The sequence below is a fragment of the Astatotilapia calliptera genome, chromosome 7, assembly GCF_964374335.1.
Source record: "Astatotilapia calliptera chromosome 7, fAstCal68.1, whole genome shotgun sequence".
NCBI classification, from domain to species: Eukaryota; Metazoa; Chordata; class Actinopteri; order Cichliformes; family Cichlidae; genus Astatotilapia; species Astatotilapia calliptera.
This window is the reverse complement of record NC_137428.1, coordinates 5,620,749-5,646,685: the sequence shown is the minus strand read 5'-3', so window position 1 is coordinate 5,646,685 and position 25,937 is coordinate 5,620,749. Positions and strand designations below refer to the sequence as shown.

General features: G+C 40.0%; 2 protein-coding genes across 10 annotated transcripts in view; one reads left to right on the top strand and one right to left on the bottom strand.

The window, feature by feature from the left end:
* The window catches only part of mical2b (microtubule associated monooxygenase, calponin and LIM domain containing 2b), a 60,159-nt gene extending 41,702 nt beyond the window's left edge, over positions 1-18,457 (bottom strand). Inside the window, exon 1 of one of the 2 annotated variants that reach the window (XM_026172761.2) lies at positions 18,253-18,457. The gene's annotated coding sequence lies outside the window, so the exon portion shown is untranslated. The remainder of the gene's footprint in view (positions 1-18,252) is intronic. The other variant, XM_026172764.2, reaches the window with a different exon arrangement.
* A 4,875-nt stretch (positions 18,458-23,332) lies between these two features.
* ppfibp2b (PPFIA binding protein 2b) overlaps positions 23,333-25,937 on the top strand; it is a 97,484-nt gene continuing 94,879 nt past the window's right edge. For 6 of the 8 annotated variants that reach the window (XM_026172758.2, XM_026172756.2, XM_026172752.2 and 3 more), the window contains exon 1: positions 23,334-23,501. The gene's annotated coding sequence lies outside the window, so the exon portion shown is untranslated. Of the gene's footprint in view, positions 23,502-25,937 lie in introns of all 8 variants that reach the window. The other 2 variants (XM_080304085.1, XM_080304087.1) reach the window with 1 other exon arrangement.

Below are 25,937 nucleotides of genomic sequence, written 5' to 3'. Positions count from 1 at the left end.
ACGTAAATTGCAGAGGTCAGCATGTTGTCTCATATAGCCAGAGTGTCATGTCCTGCATTCTGTGTGAGGTATCCGGGGACTAGCACTGCTTTACCAATACATCCCTGTACAGGCCTACACATCCACCTCCAGCCAACGACAAGCCTGTGGAGTTCAAACAGTCTTAATAAGCTGAACATAGTTTTTGTCCACTGTGCAACAAAGATATTTGCCCCGACTACCTGATAGGATTATGACCCCATGTGCATTTGGAGGGTTCAGCTGAGCAGTCATGGGAGCAGCTCAAACCCTGTAGCTGCAGAAATACAGAGAAAACACTTTCACAGTTATAATTATGTGCCAGCAGCAACTCAGGGAGGCTCAAAATGTGGAAAAAGCAAAAGCTAAGGAAGAATACATCACTTCTTCTAAACCGTGCAAACTGATTTATGTTCATAACTAAGAGCTCATGAAGATGATGACCAAATATCAAGATAGCAGCACTTCTCTGCTGAGTATTTATCCTGAGACAGTTCGTTCCATAAGAGATGTTATAAGTATAGTCTGCACATGTCAAGTCTGGACATCCTGTCCCAAATCCATGAGTCTCTATTGTTGAAGTCAACAGTCGCATCATAAAAGCATTGATAGCTGCACTATTCAATTCTTTAAGGATGGATTATGTGAATATTAACAACTTAATCCCAAAGTTTGAAGAACATTCATCCACCCTGTAAAAGCTTATAAACGGCTTTCTGGGAAATGCTTCTCAACTCATTTCTCACAACCTGACCAATTAATCACCACAAAATGTTCCTATTCAGGAAAGTAAACACCCACCTTGTCACTGTCGATGTAAATGCAACGCTGAAAGAAAGCAGCCTCTAAATTTGTCATGTACATGTACTGTTCAGCTGGTGGATGTTCATGTTAAACATGGAGAGTTTCAGATTACTAGGTCAGCGAATGCAAAACTAGTTCCTGTGATCCAAAGGCTCAGGTTTTAAAGAGAGCGCTCTGACAGTTTCCCAGTAGTTTCGTTTTTTTAATTTCAGGAGTTCAAGAATTAAAATACGAAGCTTGAAAATAAGATTAATGATATTTTCACTTTAATATCTCAGTCATTAATACTGGACCTTTGTTTTTGATGTCACACTTTTCTTTTTTTTAAATAAATGATTAATAAGTCTAATGTTCAGTGAGACATAGGCTCATACTGCCTTTAGTTAACATGTACTTGCCTTCACTTTTGGCGATTCCAGTGCTTTGAGGGCCAAAAGTCGTCAAATGTCACAACATTTGACAGTTAAATTCTACGCTTCAGCTGATTTCTCTGCATACATAACACTTCCAAGCATGCACACCACATTCACTTCAACTGTTTGACATTTCAAATGACAAGACATCTGGCTGAGAATCCCTACTGCTGACTAGTGCATTCAGCAAAGCACCACGGGAACATCAGCATGAGTATAAATCCTCAAAACAGTACTAGTCACTTGCTTAAGATATGTCATTGACCCTAAATTAAGCTTCCCTCATCTCCACAACTACATCCCTACTATTAGGCAAGTGGCCAGCACCAGTGGATGAAAGCATGAGCAGGACCGACTCACAGGATCCAACAGTACATGCACTCAAGTACTTACAGGTAATGTTTTAATGTACTTGTATTTCTACGTCTACTGAATCATATTTTGCCATGCAAATGTTGTGCTTCGTACTATTTAGATGCCTGGTAACTCTTTATTTTCTTTATTTAACTGTTAAGTAAAGATTCTAAATACTCATTTAACAACTATTCAGTGTTTAACTCTTGTATTACTTGCTGTGTAATTCCATCTGTATGAGGGCACAGGGTTGAAATCAGCTTTTCAGACTTCCTGTGGGCCCCATCGCTTTTCTGTTAGTCCTCCATTGGCCACGCCATGACACCCCCGACTCTGTTATGTTTGTTGGAACGTGCTTTGGAGCTGCTCGGCTGAATAGACCATCTTAAATTACCCCAAACATCTTTTTTTGCACTACTTCCTCCACAACAAACTGTAATACGCAATTATCTCTAGCTTCAATCTCTACTCTTTAAATAAAAGTTTAAACGTTTCAGAATTTTACTTTGCTTAATACCTCCTTGTATATGCTTCGACTCAGTAACTTCCTTAATATTAAAAAGTATTTTTTATTCTATACGTCTCAAACTATCCCCAAAAACAGGCTTGCGTGTTATTTGAAGCCAAAGCCAAACCATTTCCTGGATAACATCTCTGTCAAAGTATCACATCCCAATCGCTGGAAGCCTCTCAGCATCACCGTTACAGTCATGGAATCTGCTTTCCTGGAGGAGCTGCGAGAGGGATCGCATTTCTTTCATCTACAGACGGGAGCCGACGTGCGCGCTTACGCACGCAGCACACGGCATCCAAAAGACCTGAAACAGAATCGCATGAAAATCTGTGTTTGTACAGGAGAGTGTGCGTCACGGCAAGGGATGTGCATGCAGCAGAACACCTGGTGGGGCCTTCACTTTGTGCCAGTCACATTCCCCACACTCCGCAAGAAAGACAGACCTTCCCTTTAAATCCTAGAGTGGCCCAAAGGGGGGCTCAGGTCTCTGCTACCGAACAGTTTGGCAGCAGACAGCAGCGTCTCAATTACTATTCCTCCCCCGAAACACTCACACATGCTTACTTTAGACCCTTCGTGCCATTTTAATGGAGAAAGTTTTCTAAAGCTTTGTTGCCGGTTTTCCCATCTAATTGAAATAATACATGAATGCATTTAGCAGTTTGCCTAGCAAAACACCCATACTAGTTTCACATTTAAGCTCCCTTCCATATCAATTCTAAAGGAAACTTGAGACACGGCTCAGAGCAAATAAAATTAAAAAAATAAAAAATATCGAGGAATGTGTTTGGAAACTGCGTCCTGAAAACAGCACGGAAGCCAACTGTTCTACTTGCAGCTCCCACTGACCAGCTGGGTCAGGAGAAAAATATAGTAATGTGTGTGTTGAGATTCACAGAGCTGGAGGGTTATGGGAAAAGTCCTAACCTTGGAAGCTGTACTACTACTGTATATAACCACATCTGGCAGGGTGCATTCTGGGAAGCATGATAGAGGAAGTGGTTTACTTTGTATCGCCTTCCAAGCTCACTTCTGTCTCACAGTATATCCATATCAGCCTGCATTTCAAGGCCTGTTTCAGTCACAAACTAACGCAACAGATGAATGTCTGCAGCTTTTTTAATGCCTTTTCCTCCTACAGCAAGAGGAATAAAGTTTACGGTGCAAGGTCATACTGAAGTATCGTGTTCCTATTTTATGCAGTATGCACTTAAAGTTTACAAATGAATACAATTTGGGCCCCCAAGTCTCACCGCCCTGTAAGTGGAACCTACACCTGACAGCCCCTCCACACACACGTCCAAGTCTATTGACACCAAGCATTCATACACTGTATATTTCTATTCCCGAGTACTTGAATGAGTGACCTTTTAATTAGGTTAGTCATTTTAGTTGTGTCGGGTGTCCACAGTGATGATGTGATATGAAATACAAGAACACTTCAGAAGTAACACAAGGCTAGATCACTTATGGATAGTTATTTATGCACCGTATGCATACATTGTGTGTTTGTGATACCATCCTGATACATGTTAAAGGCATGTGTATGTGCACTTGTGCAAACTACAGAAAGGAAATGTGCGTTTAAAGAGTTTCTTTGAGACAAAAGAACCGGCTGCATCTAAAGGCTCCATGTCAGGTTTTGTTTTTTTTAATCCTTATCTCTAGATGATGTCAATGACAGTGGTATTCCTATCATAACTATCTAAGGAACACAGCACTGGCTGTGCATAGTACCCCACCCAGCAGGCTCTGTTTACAGGCAGCAGCCAGTTAGAAGACAGGTGGCTTAAAGGGAGCTTAAAACAGCTCGTTTCAGACTCAGGGTGAACTGAGAGACTGCACCAATGACCAAAGTAAGAGAAAGATTATTTTTAAGTTAATTTAGTACAAACTAAGCATACATAGAAAGAAAACACAAATCTAAAATGAATTTAAAAGCCATTTTCTACTTTTCAAACTGGTTTTGTAGGTCAGGGTTGACTCAGCGTGTGAACGTGTGTGTTGGGGGAATCTGTTTAATGTAATACTATCCCTCTTTGAGCCTCTGCTTAGTTAGCAGTTGATATCGGAGAGACGTCACAGTTTATTTTTTTCCACACCATGTGGACAGAACCTAAATAATTTGAGCTGCACTTGTCAAAGTGGGTTAAATGTCTTGATGCATGCTCAATCATCCAGGTAAGGAAACCCCAAAGCGTTGATTCTGTTCATGTGAATGGCAAAGCACAATCAAAGCTAAACAACAATTTGTTTCATTCACAAATAAAAAGACTATTTTGCATGATTACCTTGTTCCAGGCTTTACTATATACTTCAGATAAAAAACTATATGCTTTTACTATAACCATTGTTTCTTAAAGTAATGGAAAAACACTAAATGCATCCTATAAACACTTCATCGTGGCTCTTTGCACTGATTGTTCTGTATGTTAATGAATGCACAAAGTCAATACCTGTGGAGACTATTTCAGGCATAAAATAAATATATATCCAGAGGTTGTCCATTACATTAAATGGGCTGAGATGGCTCTGTAACGACATTTAAAGTGAGCACAGAGAAGGCCTGAGGGAATCTGTGTGGTTAAAAATCAAGGGCTTTCCTTCACTTAGTACTTATCTGAATCTTGTCTTTCAAGAAAAGCTGTTGCAGCATTATAAATCTTGACAGCAAGCTATATCAGCTGCTTTCAAAGTGACACACCCAGACAACACCCAGGGTTTGGGATTCCCAAATCCTTCACATCTCCAGGAAGTCAAAGGAGGTCAGAAATCAGAGCAAGTTTAGAGCTACGTCTGTTTACCTAATTGCAAACTGCACAAGATAACAAGTCCCTTAGTTACAAAGAACTGGAGCGTACAGGTGACAAGCAGAGCAGGAGAAATGTGTCCCTGGACTTCAAACAAAGCAACACTTCAGTCACAATGACAACACATCATTACCCATTATAACTGCACTTGCTGACTCTCAGTTTTCCTTTGTATCCTTTGGAAAACGTGTGATCTGTAACACTTCTCAGTTCATTTAAAACAATACAGAGTACACATTGCTCTTTCCCATGTGACTGATACCACGATCTCTGGTACAAATGAGCATCTTCCATACGTCACATACTTCGAAGAACTGGCTAGTTTCTGGATTTATAAGATGAAACGCTCCCAAACGTTACAACACTGGTGGTCATTTGTAAATGTAATGCAAAGCTGTATACTACTTTATGTTTCATTACACAGAATCCTACATTCATGTGGAGGAATAACTATAAGGAGCACTGACAGTAGATTAAAGCTTTTAACTTATAGAAATGATTTTTTTTTTTTTGATTGATCAATCAATGGTCAACTTTCAGTTTGAAGGATTTGTGGACACTGTCACATTTTTTATAAATCTGAAATAATGTTAGAGTTTGAGGACTTGCTCAGTCAAGCAGCTGGCATGGGCACAGTCAATAACTGTATTATAAAAGGGACTGAGCTTTTGCAGCCTAAATAGCCAAGTTTTAGGATACTGACCTCAGCTGCAAGTCATGCTCCTTATAATCATCCTCCAGTCTCTAAATTCAGAGAGCATGATTTTTCTAGTTAATATCAAATTACTGGAACAAGACAAATGTCGAGCAAAGGTGGAAAACTGTGGAAAGAAACGTTTGAGTCAAAAACGGTCACTTGGTGAGTCAGTGAGTTAGCTCAGCAACTGCAGCAGCTCAAACTAGTCCTGCGAGTATAGTTACTAAATTAAAAAGCATCTAGATGCAAATATAAGATCCAGAGAAAGTAAAGCTACCCGTACCTGTGTTTAGAGCAGATTAGCCAACACATCTGATAGTTGAATAAAGTCATCTACCATGAAAACTCACCGACTGTGGTCAGGTATTCTGAATGTAACGACTGTCTGCTTTCATTTGTTTTACATTATAAGTTTTGTGCTGCACGCTCAATCTGAAAGGATCATCTACTGAAATTTTGTCGGACACAGACTAAAGGACTAATTAACATCTGTACTTCTGGCGTTACCCATTACAGTTTAGTGGTGTAGTAGTAATGCTGGTGTATGCAACAGATTTTACCTGGGCAGGCAACCCAAGTGGCATATTTGGCAGCTAATCGATTGTGTGGTTTTGTTGTTGTACTCTTTAAAAAAAATCTGTCAGAGAATGAAACTATTTGTGGTCAGTTTACAAAGAGACAGCGCTTTTACTTTTATTTTGAAAGTTTTATTGTCTAGCAGTCCTAAGTATAATTCAAGAGCAGATCTTGTCTTATGTTAAGACTTGAACTAGAACCCAGAACCTGCATCAGGGGGAGAACCGATCCCTGCACCTTATCAAAACTATGGAGCAGAACATGACCGCTGTGGCCGGCTGCAGTCGGGGTTCGTTCTCGTTTCACTGGAGAGGCAGCTAAATATATCGCGCCATTTATTCATCACAAAGTAATTTGCAAATAAAATATTTCCAGGAAGCTTTATTCCCTCCCACCCTTGGGAACAAAGAGTTTGTGTTTTTGTGGAATTGGATATTCACAGAAACCAAAATTAGACGCTTACATTTTATGCTTTTTGAAACTGACCTCTGAATGACAACAAAAGACTAATTGGAAACTCACTGACAGAATGACAAAGATGTATATTGAAACCAGTCTCCAACCCTCAATGACAGATGAGGTGTTCGAGCCTATTTTAATAATCTGCCACAAACAGTGTAAAAGCTTTTCAGTTGTAGGTCACAAGACTTTGTTTGAAAAAAATTAATTACTTGCCACGTAACAGAACTGTAGTTGTGTGAAGTTAATGGCCTGTCCAAGAGTGCTCTGAGAGAGGGATCAAAGCCGAGTCAACACGTTTCTACCCAGACAGACTGGATGCCAAAACAGAGCGAGAAATGACAGGGAAAAATACAAACTGGGGGTGTAGAGTTCAGAGAACTGAAATTTAAGGAATTTGAATCTGATTGGAGTGCAGGACTTGGCCAGGAGACAGCAGCAGGGATTGGTTATGAAAAACAGGAAATATGAACAGCTGGAACGTGTGGAGCTGCTGTCTTCAGAGACGCATCACACAAAAAGTGACTGCATCAGACCCTACACTAGCACAAAATGATCACAAATGAGTGAAAATTAAATAATGAAAGGACAAACACCTCTTAAAAATCTTACAGTTCGAGAGACACACACAAGCTAAAGCCATTAAAATGACCACACTAAACAGTGTCAATAAAACCTCCAGATGAAGATTTGATTTATTGCAGGGTTCCTGGATCCAACTGCATTAGGCTTACATTAGTATCATTTAGTATTAGTATCATTTCTAGCCATTCATTTAGTAAGAACTGAGCCAGTGAACTGAGCTCAACCTTCTGACTACGTAAGACTTGAAGGACAATTTCACAAGGAAAACAATTTCCCTTCTTCCTCCCATAAATCACTCACAGCCTTCTGTATTTCTAGTCCATTGTTAGCCTAAATCGCTGCTGTAAGATCAACAGATTGAATCCATCCGAGTTGGCAGTTCGTCTTGTAATCGGAAGGTTGCCGGTTCGAGCCACGGCTCGGACAGTCTTGGTCATTGTGTCCTTGGGCAAGACACTTCACCTACTGCCTACTGGTGTTGGCCAGAGGGGCCGATGGCGCGATATGGCAGCCTCGCCTCCGTAAGTCTGTTCCAGGGCAGCTGTAGCTACAACTGTAGCTGCCTCCACCAGTGTGTGAATGCGAGAGTGAATGAATAGTGTATTGTAAAAGCGCTTTGAGGGTCTCGAAAAGCGCTATATAAATGCAATCCATTATCATCATCATCATCATCTTGCATAATATAATAAGGAAAACAAAATGACAGTGAGTATAATTTACACATTCATCTGCGTAGCACCCAGTCCCCAACACCTACTTCCTAACTACCTGGTGCGTCATGAAAAGACTGTAAATAAAAGCTGGACATAGCCACTGCAAAAATCACTCATTGTGTTTGGAATCTGCAGTTAGACGTCTCAACATCAGCATTTTCACCATTTTGGAGCCAGAAGGGTCCATATTTAGTTATCAGCTAACGCTAGCAAGATGCATCCATAAATTGTGTAGCTGCAACACAGAGCAGTGCACCAGCTAGTAGAAGGTGAGCTACTATAGCAAAGAGGACGCTAAGATCAAAGGGTTACCATCTTTTGTTGAGTTCTTTTTATTATGTGGCCTCCTATTTCACATAAGCCTAGTTTGTTAGTATAAGAGGAAAAGAGACCGAGAAAGCAGCCTTGGTCCTGCTTTTTCCCCCCTCACATTATTGCCATTAGGACAAAAACAGACAAATTTGCACAAGAGACATGAGACAGCTAACAAGGAGACACAATAATGTGTGTGTGCAGTTCAGACTTGTCCCATAGTAAGAAGTTGTTTTAGATTTTCATTTTATTCTTTACTCTCACTCAGCAGACGCTTTCTGAAGAACTAAAGAAACATACAAAGTCATTGCTGCTCACGCTGCTAAATGCCTTTCACAGGGACAATATCTTATAGGCACATCAGTTAAGCCCACATCTGAAAACGACACACCCATACTTAACCTACAGATAAGGAGCTCAAAGGGGGGCCAAACTCTTCGTCAGCTACATATTTGGTATCCCCTGGGTGGCAGACACAGTGAAGTGGGTCATTATGTAAAAGTACAGGATACAGGCAAAAAGGTATTTGTGCATTTGTGCAAGTAGACCTGCAAGTGTAAAATGAGTTAAATTAAGCAAAAAGGTTTATATTGTTAAGCTCCTTAACAAAGACACATGGAGATACTGGAGATTCTGCTGCAACTTGGATCATGTGATCTGCCATTGGGTAAGTCACACATGTCATTTTAAATGTACACCAAGCAACAACTCTGAGGCCTATAAAATTAAGCCAGAAGTGCCAAAAACATTCGATCCTAGAATGGCCACTTGAGGCTTTTCAAGTGCCCACCTCCAAATCTGAAAAATAAAGCAAAAGCTATGATTCTTCTTCACTTTTTTAATTAGACAAAAGCCTAACACTACAACTATTATGCTAGCGTATGTATTTTATTAGACAACTCTTCCTGTTAACCATTTTATCATAGAAAATGGGGGGAAAACTAAAGATAAGATAAGATAACCTTTATTAGTCCCACACGTGGGAAATTTGTTTTGTCACAGCAGGAAGTGGACAGTGCAAAAGCAATTAAACAAAGGAATAAAGAACCAAGCAAATGTTATGATGATGTAACAGATTTACTGATATTCGTGCACACTAATTAAAGGGTTAAAAGGGTTCAATTTAAATCTGTGCTCTCAACAAGCGCTGTCCTACTGTATGCAGAGCTATCAACACACACTTAAAAATTAGTAGCAGTCCATTTACCCTGTGCAACATTAAGTTGTACTGAATCATTTCCCACTGTTTGAGTTTCTGGCAGAAACCCTGTACATCCATCTTTTATGTACAGTCTGTGATTTCTATCTGCAATTTCACAACCTTCCAAGGACAACCACAGGAAGAACAATGAGGTTGACACGTATCCTAGCACACAGTCGACAGCTCTCAGGTTCCAATTGTGATCTTGAGCATGTGCGTTCTGTCAGTCAGACCTATAACTGTACAGGACAACACCTGACCCCTCACTGCCACGTTTGCATTCCTCACCTACATGAAGCCCACAGACGTCAGGGGATACATGATTACACAATCCTGTGTTGCAGCGAGTTTGATTGACAATGAGTAAATTAACAAGAATGTATTCTAAAAGAATATATCAAAACAATTATTGAGCTTGTTCCAACACAGAATAGTTTTACCAGATTTACTAAAAGAGACTCACCTGTAAGAAAAGTGTGTTACATTTTCAGGTTTATAACGGCACATCTGAAACTACTGCTTCCTGTTGCATCTCAGAACTTCTTACGTTCCCCAGTGTCCTCCTTAAGTATTGTATTTTAATACTGTCCAGGCCACACGAGTCAGAGATACCAAGAACTGTGTTTCTTGAGATATCATACACACGCTTATCACAGCTTAAGAATTTCACTTCTATAAGTTACCACAATGAAACCAATAGTGAGCATAAAGCAGAGGGGCCACATGAGGAACTGGGACTACTGTGGAGCGCCATACAAAGAAGCTGAACTCAGTTCTGCTCAATAATAATTGCATCTCTACACATTTATTCATGCATTTTTGGCCCATTTGACAAATTCTGTTGCCCTTCCAGCTCCAAGGATACAGCTGAACCTTTACAGCATAACTTCCATGATGGTAAAGTTCAGTCATATAGCATTTCAAACTGCTGCCGACTGAAACAAATACAGAGTTACAAACTGAAAGCAGGATAACAAAGTGCCACGAAAAAAGTAAAGAATCATATAGGAGTCCAGCAGACTGTTAGGCTCAGAGGATTGTGTCACCATATTGATTGATTTTTCAGGAAGTCTCAGTGAATTTTAAAAGAAAACAAAAAACCCCAGATATACTGACCAAAAGCATTCAGGAAAAAAACATGAATACAATCGGACCCATCATTGTTCCCTCTTCTCCTTACAGATGAAAAAAGGAACTACGTAAGGAAGAAAAAGAAAGTAAGATTTGCATCCAGTCTGGCTCATCACATGTAAATAAGGCAGCTGAAAGCTCCAAATATCCACAATTCAAATGCATGCAAATCCCTCCAGATTCATATGTACAGAAAAAGCAAAGTCACAAACCAAAATCAGATAACACCTGCTCTCAAACTCAGGCCGATGGGTTAGTGCCATCGTCGCACTTTGCAAACTACTAACAGAACAAAACACAGAAAATGTTTTTGCAAAAAACTGTAAAGATTTAGACTTTAAGTCACGAGCGAAAAATCTCTGAAAAACGCAAATAACTATTTTCTAATCTCTTTAAAAAGATGCACAGAGATATTTTATAGGAAATTTTTTTCAAGCCACCTAAAATCTTACAAAGGTAGACTGGGTCTGCATGTGAATGAAGCACTAAGATAATACCCAGCAGCAGTAACCAACTACTACATAATCCACATGATTTACTTGTTTACTTTTACTTCAGTGTTTCAGTACAAAAGAGCCGATTCTTTAGAGCTGATTAAAACTCAAAAGCTGTTATTCAGTGTTAACATGTTACATTTTGTACATACCATGAAGTGAAGAATGACACATGGTCCGAGAACTCTGAATGAGTTCTGCTCTTCAGAATTAACAGGGATATATATCAAGACCAAGATAAAGTCTGTATTCAACAGCCAGTCAATTTTCAGAGTTTAATTTGAAGAGCTGAAATTTCCTTTTAGGGATTTACTATACCACAATGGGTTTGTTTCTGTACATACAATCTACTAATAAAGGCATCGTGTTGTTAGTCCTCTTTGGTACAAAGGTTGCACCGAACAACAGGGGAGTGTTCGAACACTCAGTAAACAGCAATAAAACTAATCTGACTGTAAAAGGAAAGTCTTAGCGACATAAATTGCCTAAATTGGTATTGCTGAGACCAGAAGCATCGCAACATGTTCTGTGACATCAGGTGCTTTATTGACAAGGAACACCACAAAGGTGGCCGAAGGTAGTAGCAGGAAACGGCCCTTTGTTATGGAGTGTTTTCCAGTCTTATGGGACGACTGAAAGCCTTTTTCACCATGCAAACAATTCAGCTTCAGCTAATCTGACTTTTATTTACCTTCTTCTTCCTCCTCCTATCTTCTAAAAGAATGACTGTAAATGAGATCAGCAGCAATTATTCCTCGGTGTGGAATCTTACACAGATACTTGATCAATTTACATGATGGAACATGTCAGAAATATGCCCAGCAGCAGAAGCGCCAACAATAGCAGGGAGTTTACAGTGTGTAAACTGTAGTATTTATACAGCACTTGTCTCAAAAGGGGAAACCCTGTGATGTGATGAGCTAAGTGAGTTCAGCTGGTAAACCTGCATTCACGTGGATGTTGATGATTGCACAAGCTTTGTGTCAGACCAGGTGGCAGTGTAATTCAGCGTGCATCACAACAGCAAAACTTGCTCAAGAACTGCGTGAAAACCAAAAAGATCTCAATCTGATCAACACTGTGAGATGTGCTGGAAAAACAACTCTATGCAAGTCCCACCTCGCAACTGAAGCTGCGCTCAACACTCAACTGCTATCTGAAGAAGACACGACACATCTAATGAATGTTTTCACTGACTGCAGCAGATTGTGCTCTTTGATAGTCACAAGAGCACTAACGACTGATATAGACCACTACAGAAGCACAGAAGGCCTGAAGTGTGAAGCTTACATGGAAGTGCCTCCAAACCTGCAGTCTTTTTAGTGGCCAGCAGGGGGCGACTCCAAAAAAGACTTCAGAAGAAGTCTGAGAAACGGCCGTTTCTCTGGCTCACTTAGTTAATACTTTCCTGATAAGTTTGAGGGCTAAATCAACGGTTTTAAGTAATTAAAGAATCATGAATGCGTGCCATTTTGTAAATTGTGGACACAGAAAGGAAGATTAACCAGCTAACAATGTGTCAGACATATTAGCCAATGTGGGCTGTACTTTGTTTCTCAGGAACCGCCTCAGGCTTGTGCCGTCTTGTTCAAAACACCAAAAACCAACAGCTTAAATCAAGTGGGTGGCTTCAAGTTGGTCATGTCCATCACAACACAACACAAGACAACATAACACTGGAAATTCTGCCGGTGGACAATCCCACAAATAAAAAGCAAATACGTAATGTCACAACATGAATTTACCATGTTGTGAAAAGGTTTCAAAATAATGAGTTTCTTTGCATTGGTCGGGGGAGCATCAAGTAAAGAATTACATAAAGTAATCGCACATGGAGAATTAAAAATCCATTTCCCAACACAAGCCTGCTTCAAGTAAAACTTCAGCTGCTAAAAAAATAAACAGAAGCGCTTTCAAGTAAATTAGTACACACAAGTCAAACGTTTTAGTGTCAAAAGTTGGGAACCAAAGAACACATTTATACATTTACCATAATATTACTTTTGTTATTTGTACACCAAATAATAGTACATTTGTGGAATTTCGTGCCTTCTTATTGGGTTGGAACCATCAGTTGTGTTGTGGAGAAGTCGGGTTGGTACACAGCCAACAGCCCTATTTGACAACTGTTAGAATTCATATTATGGCGAGAACCAATCAGCTAAGTAAAGAGAAACAACAGTCCATCATTACTTTAAGAACTGAAGGTCAGTCAGTCAGAAAATTACTCAAACCTTGTCCCCAAGTGCAGTTGCAAAAACCATCAAGCACTAGGACGAAACTGGCTCACATGAGGACCGATCCAGGAAAGGAAGACCCAGAGTACCCTCTGCTGCTGAGGATAAATTCAGAGTCACCAGCCTCAGAAATCACAAGCTAACAGCACCTCAGATTAGAGCCCAGATAAATGCCACACAGAGCTCCAGTAGCAGACACATCTCTACATCAGCTGTTTAGAGGAGACTTTATGGTCAAATAGCTGCTAAGAAACCAAGACTAAGGAAAAGCACCAAGCAGAGGAGATTTGTTTGGGCCAAGAAACACAAGGAATCGACATTAGACCAATGGAAATCTGTGCTTTGGTCTGATGAGTCCAAATTTGAGATCTTTTGTTCCACCTGCTGTGTCTTTGTGTGACACAGAAAAGGTGACCGGATGGTCTCTACATGCATCGTTCCCATCGTTCCCATCGTGAAGCATGGAGGAGGTGTGATGGCGTAGAGGTGCTTTGCTGGTGACGCTGTTGGGGATTTATTCAAATTTGAAGGCTACCACCACAGCATCCTGCAGTGACATGCAAACCACCCCATCTGGTTTGCGTTTAGTTGGACCATCATTTAACTTTGAGGAGGACAATGACCCGAAACACACCTCCAGGCTGTGTGCGGGCTATTTGACCAAGAAGGAGACTGATGAGGTGCTGAACCAGATAGCCTGGCCTTCACAGTCACCTGACCCAAACCCAGATTATTTGGGATGAGATGGACCACAGAGTGAAGGCGAAAGGGCCAACAAGTGCTCAGCATCTCTGGAAACTCCTTCAAGACTGTTGGAAAACCATTTCAGGTTTTTTAGGACCTCATGAAGCTCATCAAGAGAATGCCAAGAGGGTGCAAAGCAGTAATCAAAGCAAAGGGTGGCAATTTTCAAGAATATAAAGCATGTTTTGAGTTATTTCACACTTTTTTGTTTACTGCATAATTCCATGTGCGTTCATTCATAGTTTTGATGCCTTCAGTGAGAATCTACAGTGTAAATAGTTGTGAAAATAAATAAATAAACCATCAAATGAGAAGGTGTGCCCAAACTTCGGACTGGTAGTGTACATGTTTAGCCTGATCAAAATGTGCAAACACAGAGATTCTGTTCAGTTTACTTCTTACAAACATTTAGCAAAATGTCTCTTCCTGTGTTTGTTCATCTTCTCCTGGGCAACACCAACTGCACTGACTCTCAGTTGTAAAGATGTTTTTCAGAAGTCTTAAGAAGAGATGACTTGCTTTGATTGTTCTTAAGAATTAAGACTGGAAGCGCTACACACAGTGCATGACTTTATTTCCCAACTGTTAACACAGACTGGGCTTGATCAGTCGTCACATCCAAATCGCATTCGCAATCGGCCCGACAGTCGTTAAATGTGCGCCCAGCTTTAGAGGACTTAAAGGATCTACTGCTAATGTCTCGGTGCCTGATACCACAGGAGACCATCAGAGAGTTTGCTGAAAGCTGTTATTGCACGAAGGGGACCCACGCAACTTTAAGGAGGTGGTAATATTAAAAGAGTGCTGTACATCACAAATGAATGACAAATGTCATAAACTGAAATGTTGCCTATCCATGCCACTTATCCTTCCAACTATTATTGCACAATTAGCTCACAAGTAGAGCATCACAGATGAGTCGCATCTTAGTGGTGAGTCGAGCCTGATTCAGTCCCAAAGGCTACTGCAAATTGGCTTCAATGCCATATGTTTGTTTGTACTGAGCAAAGCTTTAATTGGTTCGTGTGAGCCCTGAAATCAAACCCTTAATCCTCACGGGATTAACACCGCACACTGTTGAGGTTTAAGGCTTGATTATGTCCACAACTTGCAGGCAGTTGTGACATTAAATGCCAGACAGTATGTCCACACTTAAAAGGAAGTGAATGACAAGCTTTCAGTAAATTATTTGCAAGGGTCCAACATCAAAGCATCTGTAGACATGATAACGCTGCAGTAAATACTCATTTCTACATATTTTAAATGGGTCTAGAGTAAATTTAAGACCACAACTTATGGAAGGATTTAGACCCATATGTCCTGCAGAGGTATAGGATTTTGCAGGCTAAGAATTAGACCTGTGGACTGCTGCTGTACAGTAGCCCTGCCAAACTTAGCTCTGTGTTATAAGGCAACTCAAACCTCAAGAACCACACAGCTCTGAACTTTGACTGGAAATAAGATAAGATGCTTTGGAGCTACAAAAAAATAAATAAATAAAGGCATGAAGGTGAAAAAAGTGAAGCAGTTACCACCAATATCACTCCAAACCTACAAGCTGCAGGCTATATTCTTTAGTAATCTTAAATATCATGCGCTTAACCAATTTAAGTTCTCAGCATAACCTTAGAAAAACCCTCTGACACACTCAAACTAAACTTGGCCTCTCTCATTTGATAGCAGCACCTCTGGTCAGCCAGTGACAGTGACGCCTGGCTCCCTGGTGTATTTTTGTCTCGCTGCCCCCCGTAGCTGATATGTGCAGTGGCACCCCCTTATAAGTCAAATGTTCATTCCAGGAAGTGAACGCTTGTGCAACAGCTTTTTTCCTTTCCCCACTGGCATCAGGGGAAAAAGGAAACACCAGTTTAAAAAGGGCTGAGATTAACATCTGAAGGGTTGGCATCAGGATGTGAAGATGAAAGTCTATGGAAAAAAAACTTCCACAGACTGTTACTGTCACATTTAGGTCAGTTAGGATTTACTGAAAGAAAAGGAATCTCTGCCAAGGCCATAAAAAGGGAATCTAAACAACAAATGACAAATTTCAGTGCCACCAATTAAAGGACAAAAGGTTAAAGGTTTTATTTTTTTAAATCTCCCAGTAGGCCAAGGGCAAAACCAGCATTCATGTATAATAGTGCTTCACACTATGAAGCCTAATACAGTGGAATTGGACTCCCAGTGTAAGACAAGAGACAGCTGACAACCATAACAGCAACCTGTCCAGCAAACCAACCAGAGGGGCAACACGAGAGGGAAAGGGTGGGGAAAAGAAGCAAGTGGATTGTCCACTAATAATTTAAAAAGGATAAAATGTTAAACCTGGAAACGTGGAGCGTGCTCGTTGGAGCAAAAGGATACACAGAGAATGCATGAGTAACATTAAACGTTCATTTAGTTTGTTGGTAACAGATTTGAGTCAGCTGCTGTGGGTAGTACAGAGTGTGGAAATGCTGAATTTAAAATTTGGTTTCCTTGTTCAGCAGACAAAAACACCAACAACAAATAAAATCTGGAAGATTGAGAACAAAGCAAAATGTGAGATTCAGAACAAATACCAAATAATAATTTGCCTCGTCTATACACAGGTTTGTTTGTTTTGTTTTTTTAACGTTTACCCACCACTTGTGACAGACCCAGCCAACGATATTGGTAAATGCTATCTTATCTGCCGCCAAGCCAATATCAGTCAGCAAAGCCAACAACATGAAAGCACTTCGAGTGTTCAACCGAGTACAAAGACACTATATTAAGTACCAGTCTACCTCACCATCAGCTAATTTATCAGTGCATTTTCCACTTAGTGTTGCCACTGGGATGTCTCTACAACTTTGTGTGGTTGCAGACGGGTCCGTGCTTCCTACTGATGTGACAATCTCAACTCCTGCTGTGGAGTTTGTTTCATTTCACCTGAAATCAACTCTTTTCTGAAGTTCTGCACAGGAGCACAGCCAACAACAAATATTTTCCTCCCTGCAATTACTCGTGTTCAGAACAGTCATTTAGGACTTATCTAATTCCTGCATCTCTGACTTTTTAGGCCTCCATGGTGACCAAGCTGCTTCTGACCAACACTCACATTAAAAGCTGTAAGCTACTTGCAATAGGTGCTACTAACAGCGTACGAAAAGTTGGCTCCCAGCTTTGTTTTTCTCCTCAAGTCCAACAACCGAGAACAGTCTCTTCACACCATGGCGTGGTTATGTAAAAATGGAGCGCGTAAATCTTTATTGTAATGATACTAATCCAGTTTTTTGTTGTTTTTTTTAGAAGAAGAATAAACTGAGTGTAATTCTGTCCAACTACTGAAACATTAATCCACAACAACTGGGCGGTTCTCAAATGAAACTAGTCATCGGTGCCTGATTGAATTTCACATCTCAGAGGACAGAAGGAAAAACACCTCACTACAAAAGTTTTAATGCACCTACACTTGTTGGAAACTTCAGTAAATTAGTAAACCTCTTTCCTGTATGTCTGATGGGAGAAGGGTCCATATGTTAGTCTCCACTATAGAAACTTCTCTGCTTTCAACAATATAAAGCCTTGCAAAGGCTCTTGCTCAAACTCAGTTGTAAAACCTCAAATTTAATGTCTTTCTGGCTATAAATAATTGCAAGAACAGAGAGAAAAAAGATAAAGATAATAAACGACATAAATATGGCATTTAATTGATGTATGGAAATTGTGTTGATTCATATAAATGCATTCAAATGTTAAAGAGCAGTTCTATAACAGGCCACGCACATTATTTATTTTCTCGACAGATTTCAAAATAAAAGTTTAACTTCTTCCTTTTTTCAGATTCTCGGTGATTTGAGCTTGTTCTTGTCATGCCACCTGTTGCGCGCTTGCGACGTGTTAAGTTGCAGCAAATGCTAAATAATTTACCAACAGCAGCAACAGCAAAGCCTCATAAATGAGGGGGCTCAAGATCCGACTTGTCAGCAAAGTCACCAAAATATAAACCCGTGTTAACCTGCCATCCCCGTATGTGTGTCTGTGGGTGTGTGGTAATAGTGTGGGACTGTTGCTAAATAAATAAATTACCTGCAGTTTCTTACCAGCACCTTTAAGGTATTAAACAGAGTAAGGAAGACTGTTGCGGTGAAAGTTAAACATACGAGGCGTTTAAAACCAGCATTCGTGATTAGCGCTCAGTGGTGCGTTCGCTGTCAGATACTCACACCGGAGACTCCATGAAGCCCAGCGGCCGGTGAAATGTCAGAGGTCCCGCCGCAGTCCTCCACGGCTAACAACGCTCAGCTTTCGGCCGTGGAGACGCGGCTTTATGTACTCCGTTGGCGGTTAACAGTGCAGCGCGTCCGTGTCTGCAACCTGCTCCTCACAGCACAGTCACCGTATCAGCACCGATCCCCGCGACGAGCGTCTAGTTAAGAGCGAGACTACAGAGCGAGGTTAGCACTTCCGGTTACTGCCCCCCCCCCGCCCCGAGGCACACAAAAACCTCAACTAGGCAACTTGGAAAGAGATTCATTACACAGAAGTGTGAAGTTCACTGTTACACTCCGAATTTAAAAGGTTTAAAAATAAACATTCAATACCTTCAACAACTTGTGACGATGTGAGCTCCACTTTATTATAACATAATATGAAAATACTGCAGGGTCCTCCTAATGAAGAAAATACTTTTGTCTTTTTATGCAAATGTACTGTTTATAAGATTGGGGAAACCTGCAGTCAGCTGAGACTGAAGAAGTCACTTGGATGAGTGATAAAAAGTTTCTCCCACTGAAAATGCTACGTCCGGATGAACAGAAATAAACTTTTGGAGACTTTTTTCTTTTGTGTGCAATATCTTCTGCCACAGTTTGTCTGAGCTGGGTTTAAAAACATATATGAAATTACATTCTTGTTTCAATTTGCATCACATATGGAAATAAATGGTTGAATGGGCTGCTATTGGCACGTTTCTACTCAGTTTGACCAAATCAAATACAAATTCAAGTCTCATTTACCCAATAATACACACATTCATACAGGGCTTTTATCTAACATTTCCTCACACTCTGATGGATACACTCTGAGTTGAGTATCTTTGATACATGAACTGGAAAGGCTGAGATCAATCAGCTGTCCTTGTTATTGATGGATGATCCGCTTTACCACCTTACCAACAGCTGGGTCAAATAAAGGCTGGGTTATGGGAGAGATTGGAAATGCTCCACCGAAATGATTTATTGCATTGAATCGTATGACTATGTCTGCAAATGTTCTGAAAAACTCAAAACAATCTCAATTTAAAAATATTAAAAATATATATTTTTTCCATCTTGACTGATATCTTAGAGGAATAGGCTGACTATAATTTAAAATAGTAATTTCTGTTTTTTTTTTCTGCAAAAACAATGCATATTTTGTTAATGTTAACAAATCACAACCTTAAATATTTAGCCAATCAAATATCTATTATACAAGTCTATAAACTCAGCTACATAGTTAATATTTTTCATTAATTAAAAAGACAGCTCTACTTGCTGCAGTTTTAGAGTTCTTACATGGAAGCCCCATTTTTGACAAGTAAAAATAATCACCAATGTCAGAAGTTTGGGCAAGAACACTTTATCCAAGGTAATTTAAAGACATTGCTGTCCTTACAGAGTTTATTTACACCAAAAAGTTTTTCCATAAAGCTTTCCTAGATAATGTAAATATTATATGCCAGCAATGTTAACACTTAAATGTAAATTGGGCACATGGCATTAAATCTACAGGTTCAGACTTTTATTTTGAAATTGAATTTGCTTTGTACAGTTTCCTGTATCTCGGCTACCTTGACACAGAAAAAGGCGGGTCTTCCAGCGTCTCCAATCATATCTAATGGGGAACTGAGTGTTAAATTCAAATGTATTTTTCTCACCTTGCATTTAAATCACAGAGGAAACCAAAAGTAACGCAAGTACAACAAAGACTTCTGTAGTACTCGCTATACTTATAGCGCAATACTAAAATAATGTAATCAGCTATTGATTTTAAATAGCAGAAGGAAAATGTAATAATAATAATAATAATAATAATAATAATAGCAAAAACAACAATGGTCTTTCTTGGCTAACCTACTTTCCTGTGGAAGGGAAACTGAACTTACCAAATAAAGCTCTCCTACACTTGTTCATATTGTGTCATGCAATACATATATCACATATTTTAGCATTGAAGATATCTTACAGGTTGTGTCATCTTACCGAGATGACAACTCACACACTAGAAGCTACCGAACACATTCCTCTTGACATTGTCACCTTTATATTTCCAGCTTTCAGCGGTCAGACTCTCTCCCTGCGATGCTTGGTCCTGCTCTGCCATCAGGTGGTGGAAAACTGCTATATCATCCTGATAGAGCGCAGTGTGTGTGTTATCCTAACAGAGCAAATATTAAATCAAGCGACAGGGACTTCTGGATTGCACAAAATGACCTCTGTGAAGTTTGGGTGGATGTGTATTAATAAAATAGTCGATTCACTATCACAATTCCATAACAGGTATCTCCTCAGAGACTTTGTATCCAGTTATGCAAACAGGTGAGAGGAACCTTTTGATGCCATTAGATTATCCTCACAATGTCAACACGTGTTCTTTGAAAGAACACAATCATATTGTCAGTTGCTGGATCTCCAAAATCCATTAAACTGAGCGCCTCATCAGCTCAGCACCTTGAGTTTTTACAAATGTCAGTGATGATGCCAGTGTGGAGGTTTTTAAACCTTATTGAAATCTCACTCCTCAACTTTAAGCCAGATTTTCTTAACTGACCACCTGATCAGGCTAATGGTGTTTTTACAAGGGCTGCTCTTCTTTAATGATGTTATAGCCAAACAAAACTACACTTTGTACACGTGTGCTCATAAACATATTGGATATTTCTTCCTTTTCTCCTCCATCCTGCCCACGTTTCCAATCAGATGTGTCAGCAGCCTGTGCACAATTTGCAGGAGGCCCATTAACCACTTCAGGCTCCACAGAGTCTGACGTTAGTTCATCTTCCAGTGGAGGCGGTGCTGTGATTTGATCATCGTCCTGACAGTGGGTATGAGTTTGTGTCTGCTGTACCAGTGGATTGGATATTTTATGGACTAAAGACTTTTGCTAAAGTTAAAGTTACAGAGTTTACCTCTTTATTGGCTTCTTTTAAATAGTCTGTGATTGCTTTGTTTTTCCAACAGTTATACTGCAGGATCTCATTTTCCTTCTTCAGTGTCTCCAACACTGACTGTGAAATAAACATATGATTGGTTTTCTCAGTTTTCCTTATATTATTATAGTGTCTTTGCCTTACAATATAAAGCACCTTGAAGCAACTGTTGTTATGATTTAGTGCTATAGCTTTTGATACGTCTAATAGCTTCTTAAACATGTCATCTTTCTTAAACAAGTTATAAAATATCACTTTGGTAACTGATAGATTATGACCAGTTGTATTCACAGAGCAATAAAACAGTAATGGATAATAAGGGGGAGCTCAACATACCTGCAGTGGCTTATTACAGCAACTTGTCATTAATTAATTGTAGACACCAGGAATTTTGAAATAATCTCTTGATATACTCACTACCTGAGCCATCAATAGTGAAAGCATGAGGAACTGTTTCTCTACTGAGATTAAAAATCCATTGCTGCACGATCATTTCTGCTGTTGCTTTGGAAATCCCATGCACAGTCCTCTTTGTTTTGGAGAAAGAAGACATGGCTGATTTTAGGTGGTTTAACCTCAGCTGTCTGTGAAGGTTCTCAGTCATCCAGGTCATCGTAGTCTAAGGAGCTTGCAAATAAAAGCGTCTGGACTTCTTTAAGTTGCTTGAAGACGTTTCACCTCTCATTCGAGAAGCTTCTTCAGTTCTAAGGGTCAAATGGTGGAGAATCCCAGATTTAAACCCAGTGGGAGTTTCCCCCTCAAAGAGGGACAAAGGACCCCTGATGATCCTCTACCTAATCACATGAGCCAAGGTTTCGGGTGAGCTCATTGTGAACTTTATAAACGCCTGGATTCTGGATTCCAGATATTGAAAGCATGTAGAATATCTATGCTGTTACTGTGTGTGTGTGTGTGTGTGTGTGTGTGTGTGTGTGTGTGTGTGTGTGTGTGTGTGTGTGTGTGTGTGTGTGTGTGTGTGTGTAAATCACAATAACAGGCTCTCGTGTAGATGCAGTGCTGTGTGTACTACTGGTTTCTGATTTGTGTTTGCTACAAAGAAAACAACAACAGCTGTAACACGTTGTTTTTGTAGAATTTATCACATCAATGGCGATATTTATTTAAAAAAGTAAATATTAATAAAGAATGCAATCAGTGATTTTCTTGCACTGATAATGTACACTCAAGTATAATTATGACTTTACATCACTAGATGGCAGTGTTTGATTATAGAAAAAATAATAATAAAGCGAAGCTAAACATAAAATGGACATTTTTCCCCCCACGTTGTTTGGTTGTTTTTAGCTGTTTGCAATTTCGGATGTTACTGTCTCAACCTCTTAAAGATAAATTAATTGTTATTATTATTATTATTATTATTATTATTATTATTATTATTATTATTATTATTATTATTCAATAATATTATTATTTTATTTCAAATTTCCGATTTTTAATTTAAATTTACTTATTGTTTATAATATTTTGCACAGTCAAGGAGCAGTTCAGGAAGCATTTCCCTGTGTGTTGTTCTTGTATGACTCTATGAATCTTGAAATCTCGTATTATTACTATTACTATTATTACTATTATTCTCATTATTATTGCTATTATTAGTAGTAGTGGTATCACTCCCCCTCTTTTCCCTTAAATGCAGAGCACATATTTCAGGTTCAGGCAATGTGAAGAACCTTTTGGACAAACGTTTGAGTTTGGAGTCTTAAAACCAAATCGTTATCCGGATTACCACAGATCGATGCCTCGCTGCGTTCATGAATATCGGAGACATCACTTGTAGGATAATGAGGCTAATTTAAGACGTTAAAATCTTTGGCTTATCATTTGAATAAAACACAACAGCAACTTTGACTAGTACTGCACAGTATTACAATCATCATTGGTATTTGTTGGATCCAAGAAGAAAAGATACAAGTACTACAATTAGATGGTTCCTTTTCATTCTCAACTATGAGCGCACTGCGAAACATATCATAATGTTCAATGTAGATCTAAAAGAGAGAGAAATAGTTTCAGGAGTTCCGAGGAGCTCGTAAAGGCATCGTGCGTATCACATGGCAGGTGATAGAGCTGAGGGAGCTGGCGCTACAGTGCAGCGCACAGTACACACAGACAGACAGTTAACACAGGTCAGGGCACCTTGCGCGCACGACTGCTGTATGTACGCGTAATGGCGCGTTTGTGCCCTCTCACTTTATCTTCAAGCGTCTCCCAGAAACGCAGTTAAAGGATTTGTTTGGACTGCGCGTCAGAGGGTCGCACAACGTGAGTAACATGACTTTAATGTAGTAGTTTCCCCGCATCTCTAATACATTTAAACTCCAACTTATTTTTGTGTGAAAATAGCTTTTTCATTTCGGTAATTACATTTTACAAGTTGTTGTTTTGCTGCAACAAAAAAAGCACCAAATATTTGACAAGTTGTCTAATTCCTGAGTAATTAGCGTTCAATATGTGCGAGTTAAAGTGCGGCTAATGTTTTTGTCTTCTTTTACTTAAAAGTGAATTTGTGGTCCGAGGTTCGCAGATAGTGCTTATGGTGGCACTCAGTTATGTCAGGAGAGACTTCAGCACAGCCTGTATTTCAAATATTGTATTAAGTCTTAAAAAATGCTTCAGTGATAATCCTGCTGGGGTTGTGCTGCGAGCATATCAGCCTTTCTATTAAGAGTAATTGGGACATAAGGTTGAATGGGACAGTATAAGTATACATGGTTTGTTTTCTTCCTTGTACATGCAAAATGACAACTTCTTTTGTTAAGGCGGAGCTCTGAAACCAAATAATGAAAAATAAATGTGCAAGCTGTTGTGGCATACACGGGTGGGCGGGGCTAGCTTCAAACAGAAAAGCATAGGCTGAGGAACTTAGCATACGCATAAAGGTAATATGCTGCTGTTGCTGCTGCCGTAAAAAGGTATTACATAGGTATTTTTGATTGGTCCTTTCACCTTACTAACTTCGCAGTAGAGACGAACTTTGCATTTTGCAGATCAGTGACCTCCGACACCCAGTCACTCAGATCTTCTACAGAATGTAGTGATGAAGTCTGTATTCTGAGTCACTACATGGCACAAATGCATGACACACCTAACAGACGTGGGTACTTTAAAAACCCTCACCTCGCCCACTGAGGGCCGTAACAGTACCATGACAGTACCCTATTTCCACTAGTAAGTGATTTCCTGTGAAAGTGAGGCAGTTTTATACCGTAATGACTGTGGACAGAAATATGATAGAAAAAAAAGCAAAATTATGTCAAAGTAAAGGACAAGTATGACACAAACTGTGCAACATGCTGTAAGTTTCTAGCAAAGCTGAAATAAGTAGTCAAATGTTCGGTCCCAACAGGGAGATGTTACGAAAATAGCGCTTTGGGTCTTTTTACACAAAAAGGGTTTGGTGTGCTTTCTTGGAGTATGATCTGCTCTTAATTCCAGCTCAAATAGATGCTAAACCTCTTCATCTTTACAGAATATCACATAGTGGGCTGAAGCTTTTCTTAGAATTTACAACAAGAAAGTTTACACAAGCCAGAAATTCCAAAATCGTCCCCGTCACCCTTAATTTTGCCTACATTGTATATCCCATTATATATATTTTTCTACATAACAACAAAATGCAACATGGTCTGTTGGAGACAACATGGTAGTTTCACTGTGACACGGGTGTTTCTCCGCTTGCTTGCTCAGTCATGTACTGTCAGCTCGGAGCTATTAAATGATGTTTAGTTGCACCGACACATGCTGTGTAATTGCAGATCATCAATTTCTGACAGCGTGAGTAAAATGGAAAGGGGGCGGGTGAAAGAGGGGGGACGCTGATATGCTAACAGCAGAATATCAAGGTTGATGTGTGGCCCCCCTTCGCTGAAGCATCTGTTCCATCTAAGGCTGGAGACAGAGTACACACACACACACACACACACACACACACACACACACACATGCACGCATAAACATCAGAGACATGAGAGAGCTGAAGGAGCCTCCTGCCAGTGAATACATCAGGCCGGTGCCTCCTTTCTGTTGCAAATCTCATTTTAAAAAGAGACGGAGTTGAAAGGCATCATTGCCGCTGACGACAGTGAACTGATTAACGCTGCTGAGGTTGGCACTTGGGTGGCATTAGCACACGGAAACAGAAGAAATGTACACAGGAGCTCGGCTGAAGTGGCAGTTGATAAAAGCCCTAAATTGGTAACATTTATTGTTGCAACAGTTTATTTTTGACAATAGCGCTCATCGGCTTGTCGTGATAGGTTTACGCAGGGTGCACACACACTGGGTCAAGCAGATGATGGCACTCATTTCTGTGATCAAAGCTGCTCGTCTAAGTCCCAGAGCGGCCATGTTCAGATGATTGCTCTGTCATCTTTACAGCCGCTGCCGTCCACGGCTATGGTGTAGTTCCACTGCTGCTTAGAGGGAGAGACAAAGGAGAAGAGGAGAGATATGGGTGAGAGGAATGAAAGCGAAATAGCAAAAAGAGGAAAAGCGTAGAAACCTGAAAAGACAAAGTCAGGCTGTTAATCTTGCTGAAGTGAAGGAGTGAAAGAAAAGTGTCAGAGAGAGAAAGAGGAGAAACTCTGGCTTGTCCGAGGCGATCTTTGGCTTTCTTTGTCGAGGAATGTGAAGAGGTGTTAGAGAACAGCAGAGGCTAGATGCTGCTCATGCTGTGTTGTCCCATTTAAGAGAAAATAA